This window comes from Chionomys nivalis, chromosome 25, assembly GCF_950005125.1.
Source record: "Chionomys nivalis chromosome 25, mChiNiv1.1, whole genome shotgun sequence".
NCBI classification, from domain to species: domain Eukaryota; kingdom Metazoa; phylum Chordata; class Mammalia; order Rodentia; family Cricetidae; genus Chionomys; species Chionomys nivalis.
The window spans coordinates 7,645,522-7,668,669 of record NC_080110.1 but is presented as its reverse complement, the minus strand read 5'-3'; the positions used below and the strand labels follow the sequence as shown (position 1 = coordinate 7,668,669).

The following is a 23,148-nucleotide window of genomic DNA, read 5'->3' as shown; positions in this document are numbered from 1 at the left end:
ATACACACAAACACATACACAAACACATGCACACATGTGTGCGTGCACACATACACACACACATAGTTAAGAATGCATAGATAGGTCAGTCAGCATGCACCTCGAGGAGTCATCTTACTGTCATATGTGTTTAAACATATTGAATATGTATTTAAACATATTATCTCAATGAATCCCTTTCTCCAACATTTAGATCTGCGATACAGCACACACTCAATAGGTTTCCTCTTCCAGTGCTTCTTACACTATGACGAGAGTTTAAATTATAATCTACTATTTAAAGAGATTCTAATTCTGATTATTAATACCTAACATTTATTCACTGTATGCTAGATGTGGCTCTAAGTGCCCTTTTCTCTCACTATCTAATCTTAACTACTTCGTAAGGAAGGTACCACACACTCCTTTTTCAGATGAAGAAAGGAAGGTTTGAAGAAGTAAGATAACCTCCCCCGATGTGACAAAGCTAGCCAATAGCTATGATGACTTAAAGCCCAAGTTCTTCGGGTTCTATTAATTTTTCTAATCACTCAACAAATATTATTGAGTCCCGGGAAAGGCTTCGACTTATTCAAGACACTCAAAATAAAGGTGTAGGTAGGCTTTAAAACCCTTGAACTCAATTGCCCCAAGCTCTGCCTATAGAGTGAAGGCACCTCCTAGCTAGAGTGACATTTCCCTAGCATCCAATGATTCCCTTGAGGCAAAGGAAGGCGATTTTATGAAATGTCTTCCCTCTTTACATATTACCACCTCACTTCAGTCCTTTGCAACTGCATTATTGCCTCTTTCTAAACAGGAATTCTACCCCAGAAGCCCATCTTCCTCATTAAGCCAGTTAAGCTTGTCCTGAATTTTCTCTCATTATTCCTGTACCCCAAACAATTTTCCATTGCCCTCTCAAACTGTTCCCCTGCTTTCAGGTGCCCGAGAAAGAACTCGTGGATCTCAAGAAACCCATTTTAGAAACGAAATCCTCAAAAGCTCTTCTCGGCAGTGATCATTTGACCCATGGCTTTTCCGGCAGCTAAGGTGAAATCAGACTGGAAAAAGCCCCTCTCATGCTTGGTGTCGGTGTTTTTGGATGTACCCAGCTGACAAGTTGTCAAAGAATTTAGGAAAACAGCAGTGAAATCGAGGAAGAAAGAAAGTGTAGGGCTAGGAAGCTTGGGACTCAGTTCCCTCCTGCCTAACACAATGCCCAGTGCCTGAGCAATCTCCCATCACATAGCACATCTCCCAGTCACACTGGGAGGGTGAGAGAGATGAAAGAGGCAGGGACCACTGTGGGGGATTTGCATTCAGAACCCAGCATCTTTAAAACTTCCATATGTTTGTATCGTGGTTAGAGATCGCATCAAGAATGGTACAGGTGAATACAATGCAGTAATCGTCAACTGCAATTTTTCTTCTTCTTGGGCTAAGCTGCCATCTTAAAGCAACACGTATACATTTGAGAAGGGATGAGCATCTGTAGTTTCTAGGAGAAAGCACACCTGCTGATGCACTCGGTCTCTGAGTCCACAGCAGAGATGACACATACTGATGTCGTTGGTTTCATGATTTTACTCTACATGATTATTCTTCTAGTGTGTGGGTCATATTTCACCCATATAAAAGTTGCTCCTCACCCCCACCCTCACTCCACCCAAGACCTTTCTCTTTAGCCAATATTAAGATTTGCTAGTTAATCCTTCATACTAGATTTTACATTCAATAAAAGTTAAACTCAATCTTCAATGTTCTGATGCAAATATTCTTTATTAACCATCATCTCCTAAGGTTACTTTAATTTATGGTTTTGTTCAATTGAATTAAAAAATGTAGCCTTAACACACGTAGAGAAGTACCTACATCTGTATTTCTGTGCTGTCTCATTCCAAGTTATTTTAGGTACAAATCCAGTGGGCATCGTTTAAAAGCAGATATTGCGCCTGACTTCTGCTTTGGGGCTATTCTTTTGTCTGTGAAAGGCAGATTTATATATGTGGATCAGAATATAGAATTTGTTTCAGGGAGATGATAGATAGATAGATAGATAGATAGATAGATAGATAGATAGATACATACATACATACATACATACATACATATGTACTTAAAATATATACTAATTTTCCTTGAATATTTGAGCATAGTGTTATGTGATGTACCTTTTGGACATTTAGGGATGGATGCATTTGGAACTGCTCTGTACTTTGAGGACTGCTTGTTTTTTGAAGTAGGGATGGTTAAGCTTTGGCCCTAAGGCTCTGAGCTGGCCTTACTTTACAAAACAGGGAAGGGATATTTCTTCAGCCAGTTGAAATAGCAGCAGCTGAACACGCCACTGGAGTTCCAAAAACAAAATGGGCTCTATACGCTTATCATACACTGTGTGATGTTGATAAAGGGCAAGAGATGGCTTGGAATTCCTTTAAACCCAACTTCCTATGGTTCCCTCACTTTGACATGAATTTCAGACATGAGCCCTGGCACCTAGCTACAGTGTCTAATTGTTGGTATCAGGCCGCCACCTGGATGCACAATCGAGAGCAGTGGATGGCAGACAATATTTAGCCCCTGCGATTTTGCCATAAGGACAGACCACATGCAGTTGACAGTAAATATTCAATTAGCCAGTTTCCCAGTGCACTCCCAATAAGTTAAGTTGGTTGAAATCCCTTACAATTTTTGATTGTCTCTGTCTTGAACTCAAAGCACACAAATTTGGACACATTGACTATTAATTGGAATGTACACATATAAAGAATGTACTTTAGAAATGGGCTATTTCTAACTAATTTTTTCAAAAGATCACAAAGAAAACCCACCTTGCACTCTCTCCTTCGTTGGCTGGATGTGGACTTAAGATGAAAAGAGGAAGAAGAAAGGAAGAAGAAAGACTGTAAGTGACGCACGAATAATACCATTCTGTTTTTAGGCGTGTTGAGTGATGATGCTGTTGATCTTTAAAAGAAATTCCATGTGGTGACATTTACAAAAATAGTTTCATGTTAGCAGCTTTTAATTTTAATTTAAAAGATATATGGAGAGCGGTGAACGTTTCAAGTGGCAAGGCAATTACCTACAAGGTGCACACATACTTGGTGGAACCGGAAGCACATGGTGACTCTCATTCAGGCTTGCGCTCATGTTTCCTAAGTGCCAAATGCTATAGAATAAAACTATCTGAGGGAAGAAGCTACCATTTTAAAGACTGAGTCTGCCATTTTTTTAAGTCCAGTGTTTTCAAAGAGCCAAAACGATTTGACTCCATTTTATACTCTTCATCTTTATCCCATAATTCCATGCTGTGACATTCCACCCAATTGAGTTCACCCGCTACTTGGTGAATCTCTAACATTTATTTATAAACATCTTAAACTTAATCTCTGCAGTAGTTTTAAATTTTTGTTGGCTAACTACAATAAAAAAAGTGGCCATGGAGTTTTTAAAATTTAACATTTTTCTACAATTTGGAGAACTCAGTATTTACATTTCAAGTAAGGACAAAATGATGTCATATAGGACCTTGGTAACTCAAATGGTATGTCTTTGACTCAATGACCAGGATTGTTATAAATTTGGAAGATGTAGGCATTTCCTCACTCTCTTAGTTCATTGGCTTTTCTCATCTAACTACTGTTGCTAAGACTACGTGAAGGGTTTTATGTAAGGAGGAAATGTGATCTTTCCTTTATCAATTGTAATAATTGGAGGGAGAAAAAGAACCGTACAAAACTAATTGTCTATTATAATGAAATGACTCTCCAGCAATCATACTTCAGCACTAAGAAGGGAAAAACTATTCTTTTACAGGTACAAAGCTTTATTAACTATCAAATGTAGTTTTTAGGCTTAGAATATTGGCTTACATTTTCTGTGAGGCAATACACGTATTCCAAAGGAAGGCTAAGTCTTAAAAATGGACTTGAGGATTATTCGGTGATTTCACCAGCAAAGACACAAGATGTCTGTTTAATCAGAATTTTCAAAGATTATGTAATGTTGTAAATTATTAAACTATTCCGTGTTTTATTGGAGGCTTATAATAAAAATGGGGGGGCATGCACATGTGTGTGTGATGTTGGGGATGAAGGGGTTAGTAAAATTGACTATTACTTTAAGTATACTTCAGAGATTTTAGCATGAATGCCAATTGAAATGTTTAAAGGACTCTTTATCATTGTTTTTGTGTCTATCCTGTGAAACACTTCGATTTCCTTTCCATCTTGAGAAGACAGGATCATAGTCTGTGATGGGAAGTTTGTGAAACTGTCCCCAGCATCCACAAATGTATGATACCCTACCCACACCTTCATTTTCTGTCAGAAATAATATGCTGTTTTCACCCCTCTTAGATTAAAAACACTATATAATTAAAAGCTAAGTTTCATTTCTTGGTTTTCATCTTAAATATAAACTTTTAGGTTGTAAATGAACAAAGACAATGACCATCTATGCAAGTGAATCATAATTTTTCCAGAAAAACAAAATTAGCTACAATGTTTTAAAATTTCATTAAAAATAAAGTTTTTACTTCCGTGAATTAAAAAGCAAAAAGCCAGTAAAGACTTAATTGTCCTCTTTTTTTTTGTAAATTTTGAATGAAGACCTGTATTTATTGATTTATTTATTTATTCCCTTTACTGCTCCCTCAGGTAAGGGAAGAATTGGATAGAAAATTATGCAGTCATTCTTGTGACTCATCTCCTATGGGTGGCATATGTTGCTCTCTAAACAGATGAAGGCAAGCATCATTCTATGCAGGGTTGTGGGAGAGACAAACAAAGGGTAAATTCCTTAAGACTCCTTTCACATGAGAGGGCATATGTGGGCCATCATGGGAAGAATCAGACTGAAGGATGCTAAGACCGCTTGGCAAAACATGGTGCAGCATCCTCTAAGACCTGACAGCCTTGGATTCTCCACATCTCGAGGACAAGGTTCACTGTCCACTTGTCTAAACAGATACTTCCAACAGAGACATGGCATGCCTTCTGCCGATGCCCAGGATTGCCTTTGGGCCTCCCACATAAAGATGCTCACTCACTCCCATCTGCCTTGAGTTATATTTCATTTTGATAGCTGTTTGCAGAAGGCGCCTTTTAACCTTATACAATCTGAAAGGTATGGCTAAGAAATCACTCAATACGATTTCTTTCTTCATGTCTCCTCGCCCCACAACATAAACATTAGAGACAAGAGGCATTGTGTCTGACCTCATGCTCCACACACACTTTAGACATAGTGTTTGAAGCAAAGAAAAATAAACCCCAAACTTGAGCACACCCACCTACTACACACTGGAGAATATACTAGGTATTGAAATTTGTAAATCGGGAGAGAGGAAAACTTGAAGAAAAGGGTCAAATGTTCAATTATGGACTCAATTATTTCCATTTTTAATTTGCCTCACTAGATTGTGAGCTACTCAACTTCTTGTTCGTCCTTAATTTGGATGGTATACCTCTGAAGCAAATATGTTTTAGGGTAGGCATCCTCATATTGCCTACCCCCAGGAGATAGTGAATCACTATGTTGGGTCTCCATTGTGCTTATTAATAATAACTTAACTACAATATAGGTTGCTTATCACCATCAGAGTCTTTAGCCCGATAATGTAGCTGACTTATTTTGAGTAATGGTTCTCTTAATGGTAAATACAATTTTCCAGGCTTCATCTTGAGATATTTAAATAAGCAATAGGGTTAAAGTGTTGCATCAATGTCCAGGAGCACTGAGCAATTTTCTTGGCCCTCTAGTGAATTCATTTCTTGCCAGTAATCAATGCATTCCTGACTCTTACAGGCAAGTTCATTTTCTCTGAACATGAAAGTACCAATGATGTTTTTTGCCATTTTTTTTTTACATTGAAGTTTAGTATCTGGTTGAGCATAGTAGATTTTTTTTTTTATGTCTGATATTCTAAATTTGAGTTCACATTTTGAAGAGATGTTTGTTAGAAGGCCTCTAACCTTGTGTGATGATGGCTGGGGATTTGCCGAGCTGATGTTTCTTCTTCGTGTTCACTTTGGGATTCAAGGAGAATCAGTAAGCAAGAAACTCTAAATCAGACAAATTTAAATCGGATTTCCAGACCTACCATTACCATGTTCCGTGACTCAGCATCTGTAGATAGAAGCCCATGCTACTGATTTTGTTACCATTTTTCTGCCCATTTCCTCCATGTCAGGTGTCACAGCCATACACATCTAAGGTAAATGCTATTATCTACCATCTATAAGTAGCTACATAGAGGGTTGCACAGGTAAAGAAAAACATTGCCAGATAAATACTAGTTAAGTTCTTATTGGCTGGTTCTTTTTCTTCAGTGGGCTTTGCATTCAGAAAAAGACATGTGGGGTCAAAAGCAACAAACACAAATCAACTTTTCCAAAACCGCCATTTAGTGTAAGCCTTTGTGTATAGGATTAAAGCTATGCCGCAGTGTTAATAGCATAGCATAAGACTGGAATGTGTATTTCACCCATGTGGCCACGTCGCGAGCTGATGCTGAAGTGTGCCTTTTGAGTGGCTGTGGAGGGCTGTGTGCTATGAGAGCTACTTCATGACTTTCTTTGTGAAGATGCTGATGCAACTCTCAGCTTGAGGGGCTCGACTCCTCAGTAACGACTCTAGATAAATGTCCACTGCTTAGAGTTGAATGGAGCCTTTAAGGCAGTTTTTGTACCCAAGATGAGTAGTCAGTGCCGTTTGAGAAAGAGCCTGACATTCCTAAGGAGTGTCTTTATAGCTCTAAAGAATCCTCTATCTGTGATTTGTATGACTTGATAAAGAAAAAAAAAGAAACATGATGAAGATATACTTAGAATTTAGAACTTTCATTCTCTTGTGGCTTTATCCGCTGCCCATTTTCGGGATTTTTTTTTTTTTTTTTAAACTCGAGCTTCTCCTACTTCATCTGCAGGCTCTTGAAGTCTGTGGGATGCCCAAGTGTGTACAGAAACTCAGAAATAGCACAGTCTCTTTAGTTAAGAATAATATGTCAGTTTTCTTCTCTTGCTTTTGTGTGCTCTCCGGAGCTCACCCATGCGTGATGTTCCAGTTGACTTCAAAAGCAAGTCTCTGGTCGGATTAGCACCACAGGACAGAGAACCAGGTATAAAAGAGTCTTAGTGCTTTTATGTCCCATGGGGGAGCTGATAGAAATCAGCTATGTGCCTACCAGGATGGATTTGTTCATTAATGCCCTTCATGGTAGAACAGGCAAATTTGCATAATAATTTCATTGTCATCTCTGGATGGTCTACATCTTAAGACTATAAATATTAGTAAATAACAAATACATATTTAAAAACACCCAAAAGGTTGATACATAGCTATAATTTGTGCACTCAGATTTCAAATCCACTGATGGAAATAGAGACTTATTTTGCAGAGAGAGAGAAGAGTATAAAGTCATAAAGCTTTGGGGCATTCATACACTATGGGCACTTTAAGCACTAGAAAAGGGGGCAGAGTAAAATGGGATGTGTATGTAAGAAACCACAGCCCAGGGATGTTTGCTTTGCAGATATTTCCAACAATATTGGCTCTTCTGTCAAGGACCAGATAATGGTCTTGGCTCATGGAGGGCAGGGATAAGGGTGGTAAGCTGAAGATAGGATCACAAACTTGGGATGTACACTGGCAGAAGGTATAGGAATGAGAGAAGAATGCTTCTATGATGTAGGCATAAGATAAATACCTCAGGTGCAAGAGATAAAATGGATACGGCAGAGTGGATTGCCCACATCACTAGGAATTCAGGAGAGCCAACTGTATGAAGTATCAGTCTAGACAACAAAGGAAGAAGCCAGAGAGAGATCCCAGGGAATAACACTGTCAATTCTAAAGAGGACAGAAGACAGAGTTGCTTGTGAAGACTGTGAGCCTTAGAAACCAAAGACGTTTATTAACCCTCAGAAAGTAGATCAGATTTTTTTTACTATCCATATTTGTTATTTTATTATCATTCACAAGAATAGCCCTACAACAATCAATAAAGTATCCAAATTTCTTCCACATATTGATTTTTATCCCCTTGAATAAATGAGTAATTTCTATACTCATGAGTGGGGTTGCTAGATGAGGTGGCAAAAAAACCTTATAAACAGATTAAAAAAAAAAAAAAGGCCAATAGCATCCAGATGAGGGATCAGTAAGTTTTAAGTTTTGACCTGAGACGATAGATACAATATAAGATAAACAGAGTTAAATTCAGGAGCTGGAAATGATAAAACACTCAAAACATTGATAGGATCTGACACTGTAGAACCAGGGAACAAAACAGGCAAGGGTGGGAAGGAATAAAAAAAAATGCTTGTAGGCTTCTCTTTTCTAATGAAAAAGTTGCCCATGGAGAGCAAGACTGCCTGAGGCTATGCAGTCTTCCAGAATGCTCTAGAGACCAAGCCTTTCAGAATGCTCTAGAGAACAAGGCTGGCTGAAGCTGTGCAGTCTTCCAGGATGCTCTAGAGAGCAAGGCTGGCTGAGGCTGTGCAGATTCCAGAACGGTCTAGAAAAAGACCAACCCTATTTACCATCATGATTCCTTCTGCTGGTCTGTGGAACAAAGGAAAAGGAGCAGGAGGCTAATTCTTTGTAATTTAATTTCTCCCATTTTATCTCCAGGATCACAACTATGTGTTGCTCAAATTTACATAAGACTAAAAAAGTGTTTAATTGTCTGCCCCCCCCCCACTCTAAAGTTGTTTAAGGCCATTTTGTCCAGTATTGTCTGTGGAGACTCTACAGGAGGAAGCGCTGTCTGTGTGGCGACCGAGTCCACAGATTTTGCATTACTGGAGCTCAGATTGAATCTCCACTGCGGTTATGTTCTAGTGAATAGAGCAGGGACAGAAATGAATCATTTGTCTCCAGAAATTGTCACTCTGCTGATCTTGCTTTTGGAGTTGTTGGCATGCACACTGAGGCTGTAACAGTCCTGCTTTGATTGGTCATCAAGCCCTTGGTAGTCGACTTTGAAAGGAAAGAAAAATATTGTGAGATTCAAATGAGCTTTTCATTTGAAAAAGAAAAGCCAGTGTAGGGAGCTATCTTTTCTAGTTATTATCAGCCATTTCTCTTCTGAGGCATACGCCGTAATTTCTTGACCCATCGCCTTGCTGAGTATTTGCTTCCCACCCATGAAACATCTTTATGTTTAGTTTCCTAGATCCTATAATGCATTGTTAGGCCATTTACCATCGTTTTCTCTTACCTATAAATTCTGGAAGGGGGAACTGTTAGTAAAATAAGATTTGATAGTTATAATGAAGACTGGATTTGGAGAGGGTCCCAAGGCTAAGTGGTGGTAGACCTAGGAAAACTCAAAAATCTATTCAGAATAAGATAAATCTCTTTGAAATGTGCTGTACTTTCTGTTGTAGTACAGGAGATTAAAAACTGTAGAAAAATACAGGTGAATATAATTCCTATTCATGAAGAAATCAGGTCTCCTGTTGGATATTTCATAATGTACTAATATATCTATTAAATGAATTACTGTGAAATATAAACACTCTGGTAATAGTGGGCAGGAGTTAAATAGGGATGAAATAAAGAAGATATATAATTTTAAAGATATTATTATTTAAGAAACAAGTTCCCCATTCTCTCATTTTGCTAGGCAATATAATAATAAGAAAATACCGGATTTGACTTATTTTATGTTTTGCTTGCTGAAGAGCCTGAATACTACCATCAGGCCTAGGGCAACTTGCATGGAAAGTACCCCAGATATGATGTCATAGGAAACATAGAGGAAAGGGAACAAGAAGAGGGAGGAAAGCTCCCCATGGAAGCTAAGGTTCCTCAGATGGACTGAGGTCTAAGCTAGAACTCAGTGTGGAGGATCACTGGTTCAAGTACAGGGTTTCTTCTATCTGTGATGTCCTCCCATCATCAGGGTCCCTCTCCATATTCACTGTGGTGTCCATCTCATTTAATTATGCCACCTTGATATCTGTGTGCGTGACGTATGTCTTTGTCTCTACCTGCATATTCTTAATGCATCAGTGAACTAAGACTTTCTGGGTTGCAGATTCCAACTGAACTCCTGGGTTCCTTTCTAGATCTTGTTGCTTGCTTGGTCCTAATGATCCATTTAACCAGCTTCCCAGTCTCTCACAGTACCAGACCAACCAAATGGTGTCTCCTCACCCATCTCCATCATGGAGTTGACTTCTTCCCTTCCTTCAAGTTCATCCTCATACCACACTCGCCGTTGCCTTGTGCTGCCATCCTCTGTTAGGATTTGTAAGGCTCATGAAGCTCAGAGTTGAGTTGCCAGCAGCTTTCCCTGCACATCAGGCACCCACAACCCAGTATGCACAAATTAGTTTCACCATGGTTCCCCTGGTTTCTCTATAGTCTCTGTTTGGTTTTAAGACATTATTGTCTATTCATCAGAAGTAGAGAGACAATAGTCATTTTTACTGTCCTGTTTTCATTTCTGTTGGTTGCACTTCAGGCCAAGGGCTAGAACTATTTAATTTTTTCCCATCTTAAGTATTTCTTGATTCCCTTTACAATTGTCACTCATTATCATGACCAGTTATAGACCAGAGCTATTGCTTCTTGAGGTTAGTCTCCTGCTGGGACATCTAAACTACTCAACTTCTGATCCATTAGGGTCAAGTCCATCCAGTGCCCAACCTACAGTAGCAGATCTGCTGTTGCAAGTCCAAAGGCTCCCAGGGTTGCCCCTCCCTGACAGATACAAACAAAGTAGCCACAACCTACCTTCTACTTTAAACCCACCACTTCCTGATTCTTTCTAGGCTTTTGTTTTCCTCTGAGAACTCAAGTCTTATTTCAAAGAGGGGACTCTAGTAACATGCAACAGTATAGTCTTACATGTATGAAAGCTATTCGTGTTTATCTGCTGTCTGTGGGGTCCCCAATTCCCTTTTCAACCCTCTTTCTTGCCCTCCTAGTCCTCTTTTACTTGTCACTCTGGTCACATTCTTGAGGGCCTGGTCCTTTATGTATTTTGTCCCCATGCCATTCCTAACTATGTGAAGCCTTATCCATATGCTGCATCTAAGCTAGCCTGTGCATCAATTAGATGATGTTTCCGTTTGTGTTGATAGCTGTGAGCAGCTTGCTTCCTTTTACGGAAATTAAGATTTTCCTAAATAAGAATTTAGCCCATAACTGGAAAAATGTTTGCCCATTCCACTACTGATAATTGAGCCATTTTAGAATGCTTATTTGTATATGGGTTTATCTTTAATTTTTCTTTTCACCCCATCTGAATAACAGTAACCACGTCAAATTTTACAATTATCTTTATTGTGACCTTCTACCCAAGCATTCATATGATATGTTTTAATTGTCTTATTCTCAGAGATGCCAAAAAGACTAGCTTTTGGCTTACAGAGTATCACAATTAAAGTGTCGGGGGGGGGGGTGCAGTTTTCTGGATTACAGATCAGTCTCCTCGAGAGTGTCAACCATTACTTCTTGGCGAATCTTAAACATTTAAAGGTGTTTTTCTAACTCTTTCATTCAGTAACATACTTAGAACATGGATCTCCCCAGGTGGCCAGCTACCATGCCAGAGAAACGCTTTTAAAAGCTTGATTCATCCACATTTTGGAAATATATATTTTTATACTAAAAAGGAGCACACTGAGAGTGACTGTCCCCAAAATACTACACATGCTATTTTCTCAGGAAGAGAAGTGAGGTTTATTTTTTGTTAATGAAATGCCAAACAAGCTCCGCCAACTTGCCAGGCGGAACAAAATCAGAGCATCGTTGGCAGTACCCTGCATGGCTCCATCCACGCAAATGTTTTGCAAAAATTTAGCTTAAGCAATTATAATTTCTCTTTTGGCCAGGTTCTTTTCAGGATAAAATTGGGGCATTCAGGAATTGGGGAAGTTATTCACAATATTAGAAGCACTTAGAGACACGTCCAATAGGGCCCATCAGGATTGCAGTCCTTCAACCCAGGCCTTTCTTTGCACCTTCAATCTAAGACTTTGGTCGAGGACCAACAGGAATGTAAACAAAGTGGCAAAATTCAGATTTAAACTCCCATTCTCCCTACCGAGTTTTTATAATGTAATATATTCATTGCCTCTTTCTGTTTTTCTGTGTACCAGAAGAAACGAACACATACCCACATCTTAAGAACTTATAATTAGAAATCTCTCTTAAAACAGGACTCCCCAAAAGAGCAGGCCAACATGCAGATTAGACACAGTGGTTTTTTTTTTTCTTGCCATAGCATCAACATTTTATCACCATATTGGAATCTGTTCAATTAGTGAATATTTTAACTTTCATGGAGTACATGGTTTCTCCAGTGAAGACTTGCCTTTTCTGCCGTGGCTCTAGAGCAAGCAGGGGAAATGTTTACATGCATGAGTTTGGTTGTGTCCCAATAAAGCTTTATTTACACACACAGAGCATCCTGTATCTGGCTTTCTGGATGCTGTTTACCAATTCCTCATTTAGCTCATTGCTTCCACTAGTAGCTCTTGCTTGGGTTTTAAAGTCATAAAAACTGAAGACAGACATTTACTTCACCTTAAGAATGTAGTCAAAATAAACACTTGAGTTCCTTAAGGTTTAACAAAAAACAATGGGATTTAAATTTTTCTTTTCTTGTATTTGTTGTTTTTGTGGTGGTTTAAAGAAAAAGTAGGTCACAGATTTTATCTCAGTACTTTAACCTGTCCAGTTAAAAACAAGAAGACAGATCTCATTTGCTGTGAATTTGGGTTCAGAGCCAGGTGGTTTCCCTGTTGCTTTCTACTCATTGAGCTGAAGGTCCTCATGGACATCTTGTCCTAGATGATATTTGGAAGATCCTGTGAAGGGCATTGGCCAGCGGCAAGAGAAGGTACCACTTCTATCCCCATCAGGTACAAATGTATTCTTGACAGAGCTGTGTGACCAGCAGGAACAGTCCTAAGCCAGACTGCAGGAGAGTCAGGTTACACCCAGTTTTCTCTGACTGCAAGTCCTATAGCCTCTAATTCTTGCAATGCAATCATTCCACACCAGCAGATCTCTCTAAATGCTTCTATTTGTTGTACAGAGGTTGCCCTTCATATCACTATTTTAGATTTTTACTCATCCCTGATGGACCTTGTGGACTGTGTACCTTGTGCCTCTAACGGTATACCAAATGCATTTCTATTAATCCATTAAAGAGATTAAAAAAAATCCTCTTTCCTTTGGTGAGGAAATGATTATTTGCTTGTATTAACCTAATTTTATGTTTATAAGGTTCAAAAATGATTGTTGGTGACATTGTAGACTTTTACAGAACTCTCCTGCATGTACCTTTTCTTCTTATGGTGGTGTATATTTCTGCATAACTACATAGCTTTACAATTATACAATCTCACATTCGTGATTATGTACATATATAGGCTTGTGTATCTGAAGGGGACAATTAGAATAGCTGCGCTCTCAAATGGAGGTCATTCTGGCTTGTATCTGTTGTGAAAATGGCATCTAAGTGGAGACAGTGCACAGATGTTGAGCTTCCGGAAAATCCTACCATCCTTGTAATAATTGCTACATGCTTCCGGCCACATAAACAAAGAACACTTAGTCCCTCGCATACAGACACCTTTATACGCCAATCTTCAGAGCCAGTTATTTTTAAATTTGCAGAATTTGCTTGCAGCACGATTCTCTGCAATATCTTCCCATCTATTTTCACTGTGTCAAACTATGACAGAAACAGAGGGAAGCGGGGTAGACTAATGTGTCACTCAGGCTGGCTGGGAGATAAGCTGAGAGAGCAAGAATCGGGTGACGAAGGAGAAAATGTGTCGTTGTTTGAAAAAGAACCCTTCCCTTTCCAGCTATATATATAAAACTTATCCATTGTAAATGGCTAAGGTTATCATTAGTAACAATAACGCTTACATATGTCTAGGGCCTCATAACTTACAAAGTCCTCTTGGGCTGTTAATTCCTCTCTTCCTCTGACAGTCTGTCAATCTGCCAGCACAGACCTTATTAGTTCCTCCGTGTGTCCCAGCCCTGCAGTGACTTCCTGCTGCTCTTTCTAAACCTGGTACCTCAGATCATACATCCTGGAGCAAACCGGCCATGCGCATCTCCCAGAAGGCCCGGGGTTTGGCTCTCCTGCTTGATGATGTGTGGAAATTTGCACACTGCAGTTAATTCCTACTTAGAGATAACTCAGATCATTAAAAACCTGAGGTCAGATAACTGCAAATTATTGAGGTCATGCTATTTTTTATGGAGACATGTGACAACATTAAAAATGGATAGTATGGATTAATTCCAAAAAATTTATTCTCACTTATGTCATGGAGTCATTGGGGCCCCATCCATTTCTCTTGTAAATTAGTCCCTGATAATCATAATTATGACCCTTAGGTACCATAAGAATGAAATACGTCCTAATTACTAAGAGGTGTTCATTTATGTCTTTTTGATATACAAGGATTTTACTGCACCGTGACTCCCTGAGAATCAGTCCCCTATATATGTGATTAGATGTTTCTCCCAGTAGTATTTCTGTGAAAGGAAGCCCTATGCTTGGTGCTGAATGCAGTCAAATCCTATGATGACTTTCGCCTACACTTCTTGTTAATGTCAGTCATCCCGACTCCCTTGCTCATTAGCCATACGTCCTTCCCGAAGCGAAACCATGTTGAGTGCGCACCATGATGATGCTTTATCATGAGCGAATGCTTTCCATGTCACATACATGATCGGATATCATACAAGACCCATGAGGTATTATTCCCGGCATCTGTTTAAAGTCAGCCCCGGGAAACATACGTTGCTCAAAGCCAAATAACGAAGAAGTGACAGGGAAACATGATTCTATCCACACAAGTCAAAAACTCTCCCCATCAAACCACAGGCACGGCAGAAACTAGTCTTGCAGAATTGATGCTGGGAGCTTCAGCCAGCCCTGATTCTCTTCACATGAGGGCTAGCCTGGTAGTTCTCTTCCCTGGGACTGTTAGAGTAGTTAATATCACCTGACAAATCAGAGGCTGAGGCACCTGATTGTAATCTTGATGATCAGTGTTCAATGACATCGTCCTCAGTGTTCCCTTAGAGTGTGCCCACCGTGGGAGAGCCCCACCCAGTGCATTGTTCTGTGTGGAGATAGTTTTATATATTCAGAGTTGAAACAAGACCATGACACAGCAGGGGCCTTTTGTAATCACTATTTTTTTTTTAATTCATGTATGACAATAGAAAGCGTTGAAAGGAAATACTGGGGCAAGAGTTCTCCATTTACCTTGGATACAAAATAGATTTTTTCCCTCTGCCTTTGACTGATGAACAGAACAAACGGTGCCCACTCTTCCCGGGGAGTGTGAAACAAGAGATAACTGAACACAGGCTTCCTGATCAGCTTTTCACTCTAATCAGAACCGGGTTTTAAACAAGCTGACCCGCTATGAACCACGTGACAGCATTGCCTTGAACACGCTCATCTGCACAGTGGCATGAGAAGGTGAGGGACATCTCTGAGGAAGTCAGGCGTGGTCTATTAATTATGTGTAAGGAATGGATAGTCCCCAGGAAGCCACCATCAGCTAGAGAGACCAAAACACTGTGCAGAAGAACTTCTCCGTTTTCATGAGGGATTGCTGATTTCACATGCAAATTGCCCGCTAGTGCAAAGATGCTAACAAAGCAAACTGTGCCTCTCTGCTCAGGAATTCTAAAAAGAAATAAATGTCTTCTGTATTTATTAAGCCCTTATAATTATTCCTGGCATGTCAAGTAGAGCAGGCATAGAATTGGAGAAGATTAGGGGAATGAAATTTTAACATGATATCAGTCTTAAAAGAATTGAATGAGTGGCCCCACAAATCATCATTCTTTAAATATGACTCTGCCATTTAATTAGAGAGAGAATGTAGAACGAAATCCGCCATCATTCTAGGGTTTAGCATAATTTTGAACAGTCAGGCAAAGTGGCAAGATCAAGCTTGATGTCACACTATAGGACTTCTTAAAACTTAGAACAAAGGGGAATGAGAGGTGTGTGGCAGTGGCATTGGAGTGAAGATGTTGGACACTTGGCAGCCTGGTCCCTCCTTCCTTGGACTTTGCTCCTGTGCAAATGGTTTCCGAGTGGAAAAGTAGCAGAGTCAAACCAACCAAGATTTCTTAAGAAAAGGAATTCCGGTATCAGCCGCGAAAGAGGTGACTTTTGCATCTGTCACGTCTGAGGGCTCCTGAAGTGTTGTCTCATTAAAATGTATGCCCAGAATTAATTCACGTTCATTTTGTTAAGAGCCAAATCACCTGGGTTGAATTTGTGCGTGGAATCATAAAAAATGAATAATGAGAAATGGTAACAGGCCCGTGGAGTGGCCAGGGAGGAGGAGCATAGGTAAGCGGAGCCTCTTCTCCCCCTCGGTGATTTTTAATGTTTCTTTGGGTGGGTGGGGGGAGATAGTTCAGTCACTAAAGTCATTTCTTTGCAAACATGAAGACCTTTCTTCCATCCCCAGAACCCATGTTAGAAAATAAGAAACTGGGTATGTTGGCACTTGGTTATGGTCACACTGTGGAGGAGGCAGAGACAAGAGGAACCGTGGGGCTTACTAGCCATCCAAATTAGTCTACTTCATGAGTTCAAGGCCAATGAGAGACTTGACGGATGGTATCTGAGAAATGGCATGAGGTGTCTTTGAACTTCCACATGTACACACATACATTCACATACACAGGGGCATGCATACACACATACACATACTGGGACATGCATACACAGACCCACACATCCAAACACAGATGAACACCTACACATTTGGTGTTTATGGAGGTTATTCTGAAGCTGTTACATGGTGTAAAATAAATAGAATCTTTAAAACAAGTGACAGGTTAAAATTTGTAATTGGCTTTCAATGGTTTCCAAGTAGGTGGTAATAAGAAAAAGAAGAAAATTCCAAAAGAAAGTAAGATTTATACATTTTTTTTTTGGTAAGAAAACCTGAAAAGAACATTTAATGGTCTTGTGAGGCTGGGTGAGGAGATAGGACCCAGGGGAGAGGATTCATGAAGTTGCCTCATTTGGACCTGCACATGGCAGCGGTTTTGGAAGATACTAATAAATGCCATGATGTACCTGGCCTAGAGATGCTCAGAGGTCGAAAATTAGAGCCCCCGCTCCCATCATCTCAGAGCCAAAACAATGATATCCTATGTCTGATACACATGACTGATCTTAACAAGTATAAGGCCAGACTGGATGGCTCAACCTCTCACTCTGCACGTCATCTTGGCTGCCCATCACCCGAAGGACAGCTACTTCTTTCTGTCCTGTAGATGATTCCCAGGAGATCACGCTGGCTCTCCTCTCTTGCTAGGTTAAGACATTTGTGTTGAGTTGTTATCAGGACATTTAATGTTTTTCTAAGACTTCAACTGCTCTTGACCTCCCAAGGGTTCTAATTTTAGAACTGCCCATGATTGGCAACTGGCTACTTTGGGGATACATCATCCTCATCTCGAAAAGCAGAGGCTGGGACTCATTTCACAATGAGAGTTTCCTAGAACATTAGGGGACAGGTCCCTTCTATCTGAAGAGAGGCCTGGATGTTGTGGGGGAAGAATTAGCACAGACATGCCTACAGGATCAAAACGGAGCAGGACTGGTCTTTGTATTACCATCTATTTTTCTATCCTCCTCTCAAATGGGGCTGCTCATGTATCCCTTCATCAAAACCCAAATTCTGGACCAAGATGCTGCTTTGTACATCAAGGTTCCCCTTTTCTCGGGTATATCAGAGAATGTCTGGTCTCTGAAGCAGACAAAATGAAGTATAGGGGCCTCTCACTGTCAGCCTCTTGGGTACCAGAAATTGGTTGTCTCATTCCATAGCAAGCAGGCCACATAGACACCCCAGTGCATCCTGGGGGAGTGACCCGCAATAGCTTCTCTTTGGGTCTCCTGCTGGGCCTCTGAGCTTTTCATGATCTCTGGTGAGAGCATGCTCTCATTTTATAACTAAAGGGAAAAAAATTTTAGCCTATTCCATTTTCTTTGTGTTTCACGTACTCTCAGTGTCATGTAAATGGGCACCGAACCTACCAGTTTCTCCTAAAACTTGTACTATTTTTATTTTGGGATATAAATTGTTTTAGGTTCCTAGGCAGTCTTTTCCAAGACATCAATGTGGCCTCAAAGAAGTGTGAAGTGTAAACACTTAGGGCAGTGGTTCTCAACCTGTGGATCTTGACAACTCTAGCAAACCCCTCTCTCCAAAAAAATATTTACATTATAATTCATAATAGCAGCAAAATTACAGTTATGAACTAGCCACAAAAATAATTTTATGGTTGGGGGGGTCACCACAATATGAGGAACTGGATAACAGGGTCACAGCATTAGGAAGGCTGAGAACCACTTGCTCAGGGTTTCAAGAAAGGAAACTTTAAAGTAGAAAGAGGTATGAGGCACACACAGAGAGTTTCCCCAGCCTCAGATTGAATAGTTGATAAAATTGTGTCATAACTATCTAGAGGAAATGGACTTTGGTGACTATGTGTTGAAATCTGGCTTGTGATATAAAAACACAATTAAGCCAGCCATTTTGTCACAGCACTTCAAACCTCCCCTTCCCTTAGTGATGTGGCTTCCACTAGCTTGTGAGATTAGCTGGCATCCTTAGGTGATCCTGACATAGTCCATAATGTGCCTACGTTCCTGCAAAAGGAAGCAGATTGAATTACATGTGGCTATGGCTGAGACTGCAGAGTTTATAGCCATGTTGTTCCTGTATCCATCCACATCTGCATTTTCTAAAATGTGTACTGCTTTTTTTTTAACCAAAGGACAGCTTTGAATAGTCACCCCAGCTGATGGCTAATGCACATAAACTCTTTGTCTTTGCCAATGTACCCCGCATTGGGTTAAGTATTTATCATAGATTAATTGGAAGTAGTGTTATTTTTATTTGTATTTTGTAGGCAAGGAAGTCAACTCATGAAGAAATAAAATCACACATTCAGTTTACAGAGATAGAGCCAGGATACCACCTCAGGGGAACCTGATTCCATAGTTGACATTTAGATCAGTGGTCTTCTCAGAGATTCTATTCAGTCTTTTTTTTTTTTTTACATGAATGAGAAATAGGCAGATAAGCCAATGGACAGGGCAGATCAGAGTCAAGTTTAGTTCCAAGCCAATTGATTACATTCAGATAGAAAGAAAACAGCCAGCACAAAGAGATCACCTTTTGTTCTAAGTCTCCAGGAATCGGGAGATTGCAGTTCATTGCCCCATGCATGGCTCAGACCCGTACACTTCCATGCAGTATAAGCATAGACACTGCAGGAACTGCGTCACCTGCATTAAAACCCCAGCTCCACCACCTAGAAGCTGTGTGATCCCAGGCGAATGACTTGCTGCCTCTGTGACTCTGTCTGGTCTGTAGAGAGAGGGTAATTGTGCCCACTTTACATGGCCGTTGTGGAGCTGAAGAGGTTGTGGATGCAGATTTGTGCCTGCTATAGAGTTAAGTACAGTGTACAGGTGTTGGCTTTACTCTCAGTCTCATGATCTGCTCCACAGATGTGGTGATGATACTGGCTGTGATGGAGGCTTTAGGTATTCAGAAGCTCTCTGTACTTTATATAGGAGAAGATGAGAACACAGCTCCTGTTAGATGCACTTCAGTGACTATGACAATTTTAAGATCGTCTAGGACAGTGGTCCTCAACCTGTGGGCCGAGACCCCCCCCCCCAGGGATCGCAGATATCCTGCATATCAGATATTGACATTGCAACTCATAACGGCAGCAAAAGTGTAGTGATGAAGTAGCAATGGAATAATTTTACAGTTGAGGGTCACCACAACATAAGGAACTGTATTAAAGCAATGAAATATTTTTATGATTGGGGCTCACCCCAACATGAGGCACTGTATTAAAACAATGAAATACTTTTATGGTTGGGGTTCACCACAATATAAGGAACTGTATTGAAAGCAATTAAATAATTTTATGGTGGGGATCCCCACAGTATGAGGAACTGTATTAAAGGTCACAGCATTAGGAAGCTTGAGAAGCTTTATCTCATTGAAATGGTAAGTGAAACGGTGATCAACCGACATGTTGCATGCCACTGGGTAAAATTACAATTTTGCCCCTAGTCGAAGGAGATTTAACTTCACATACAAATCAGATGATTTTCAAACTGAAATCAGAGAGACTGAAAATTTATTTTGAGAGTCTGAATCTTGATCTGGGTAGATGATTCGGTCAACAAGGTGTTTGTTATGTGAGCCCAAATACTCCAGTTGAGATGCCCAGAGCACATGGAAAATGGTGGTGTGGAACCTGTGCCCGCATCCCTGGGATGGAGAGGCGGGGGCGTCTCTGAGACTGCTGGCCAGCTAGTCTAGTCAAATTAGTAAGCTCCAGGTTCAGTGAGAGACTCTCTCTCCAAACTAAGGTGGCTATTGATCAAGGAAGGGAGCTAATGTGAACATCTAATCTCTATAGACTCAGACAGAGTTGAGCATGAGCACACATACACATGAAATTTTGAATCTTGACATGTTAGAAAGTGGGACGTATTCCTATCTGCAAAAGTCAAGTGATTAAGGAAACCATAATAGAGCTTTTGTTTTGACAATTCATCTTGGGACGATACTGTAGGTCATCCAATAACTTACAGATTTGATAGATTTTCACAGATTTAAGTCTTCACTTCTGTTTTTGCCAAAGAATCAGACTGGATTTCGTGATTCCTTAGAGGGCTTTCATGGGGGTAAGGCAGGCTTTATGCCTTTAAGGAAGCTTGGCCCAACTCTGCCAGCTCACCAATGGGAAAGGTTGGCAAAATTCCAAAGGTGATTTGCATTTTATCTGTTATGTCACAGGGTGGAGTGTGTTTGGGTGGGTGAAAGGGGAAGCCTATAATTTTATAGCTATTAGTAGAACATTTCTGCTAAGCCTCTTTTTATTCTAAAAAATTGGAAAGAATCTCAGCACTCAGGACAATTCTAGGCTGCTCTGCCACCAGAATAGAATCTACCCAGACTCGGTACTAATTCTGACCGTACAAGTCATCAGAGTATAAATATTGAGCCCCAAATATTGACTACCTTTGCCTCTCTTTCTTTCTTTCTTTCTTTCTTTCTTTCTTTCTTTCTTTCTTTCTTTCTTTTTTCTGATCAGCATTGTCTTTTGTAAAGATTTTTCTGTGTAAATAAAGAGGTAGGGTTTTGAACTTAATCCTAACTACTTAGGAAAGATGGCGCCACTGCTGTCTTGCTTAGAAAGATGGAGCACTGTCGAGCTCACTACAGAGGCATGAATTGCTTCCGTATTGGTAGCCATCATGTGTGTCGGATGTACACATGTTCTTCTAGCTTCTTGAATAGAACTCTAGATGATTGCCCTGTCAATAAATTAGAACAACAACCATGTCATGCTTTCTCGCTGCCTAGGGTCACCCTCAGGTGAGGCTTAGCGGCTTCACTACACGTGGGTAATCAGGTGAAGGAGCGTCCCGCCATCATCCATGGGTCAGCTATGTGGACTCTAGCTGCCAAAGGCGCTTCTCCTTCTGAACCGAGCGCTTTGCTCAGCCAGTGTAGACATGGCCTGATAAACAATGGAACTTCTGCCTTGAGAACTGGAGTGTGGCTTGGTCTAATCCTTTAACTGAGAATCGGGCACAGGTTTGATGGATGGTTGAGATGACGGCGTTTCTAGTAAAGCGGATCCTAAGTTGGCAATAATGGGATGAGCAGAGTAATTTATAATGAACTTCAAAGGGGTAGCACCGCGTGCGGCAGAAGCTAATCAAGGGGCGATCAAATCAAAGGTTTCCCATGAGCTTAACTATGGGTGGCAGGGAGGTTCTTGCAGGCTTATATCTGTCAGGTCTTAGCGCTAAACCTCTCAGAGCGTTGCCTGGCCATGTCATTTTTTAACCAAGATGTCACCTACCTCAGGAGAAGCAACCTGCCTTGTGTTCTCCTCCCTCTGTTTTGTTGGGGAATGCAAATGAAGTGGGGGTGCCTTTGCAGGCTGGCAGAGTCAGGGAGGACATGGCTTATGAACAGCAACCCTGCACCCCACCCAGGCTGGCTGCGGGGAGTGGTTCCAGACCTGTCCAGAGAAGTCTGCCCAGGGTCATTGAGATACCCCTGAGATTTCAATCGAGTGTGTGAAGGACGCTGGAAACATGAATCGCTATCTGTGTTTTTCTTTTTGTGCTCTTAACCCACCACCAATAGTGGGAAAGGTGGTGGCATAAGCCTTAAAACACAACCCCTCTCTCCTAGGATTTGACATCTCCAAACTAGGCATTCCCAGACCCTCTATAGCTCACCAAGCTTCCAAGTTTTAAATATTAAAACCATGAGGCTAGTTTTTCACATATTGAAAACAACTCAATTTGGGAACTGGGAAAAAAAACAACAACAACAAAAAAAAAAAAAACCTGAGACTTGTACTTTGACTTTTTGATCATTTGTCTATTTCCTCAGGAAAAAAGAAAGTGTTACTGGTGGTGATATGAATTAACTGTGAGAAACCTAAGAAAAATATTACCTTCCAATTCTCTTCAAAATAGATGCTCACATTATCTTTAAATGGTGGCTAAGTGGTTCAGCAAGAAGCAAGCAGCGTTAACAGCTTCAGAAAATATAAACCCTGTCTCTTTAGAAGCGCGAGTTGGCTGAAGAGCCCATACGCTTAATTTGTTGAGCAACCACACAGTCTTTGCCGCTGTATTTCGTTAGAAAGGAAGGAGAGGCTGTTTCTACAGGGTGTCACAGAAAAATCGATGCTGAGCCACGGATTATTGGATCCCACAGAACCGTGGAGACTCGGCAGTGAAATTCTTCCAAAGGTGAGTAGGGACATTGATTTTCTTTCTCGTGCCTGAGGAAATATGGCCCCACGAACAGAGACTAATTTTAGATTGGAAACAAGTATGACATGACCCCTTTACTTCCAAAAAAAAAAGAAAAGAAAAAAAAAAGCAGTAACTTTGCCAAACAAATAAGCGTGGAAATTCAATAAGCTTAGAAGTTGGTCTCATTCAGTTTTTTTAGATTTGTTTTTTTAAAAAAAGTATCTTTGGTACATTTTATTTAAAAAGTGTGTTTGTTTGAACTTTTATCTGTAGCTTAGATTCAGCTAAAAGTATTTTGGTGAAATATTTTT

The 23,148-nt window shown here is 40.3% G+C and overlaps 1 long non-coding RNA gene across 4 annotated transcripts in view; it reads left to right on the top strand.

Annotated features, from left to right (window-relative positions):
- The first annotated feature begins 558 nt into the window (after window positions 1-558).
- LOC130866453 (uncharacterized) overlaps window positions 559-23,148 on the top strand; it is an 82,226-nt gene continuing 59,636 nt past the window's right edge. For 3 of the 4 annotated variants that reach the window (XR_009056346.1, XR_009056344.1, XR_009056347.1), the window contains exon 1: window positions 12,584-22,831. This is a non-coding gene — a long non-coding RNA (uncharacterized LOC130866453). Of the gene's footprint in view, window positions 2,888-12,583; window positions 22,832-23,148 lie in introns of those variants that run through there. The other variant, XR_009056345.1, reaches the window with a different exon arrangement.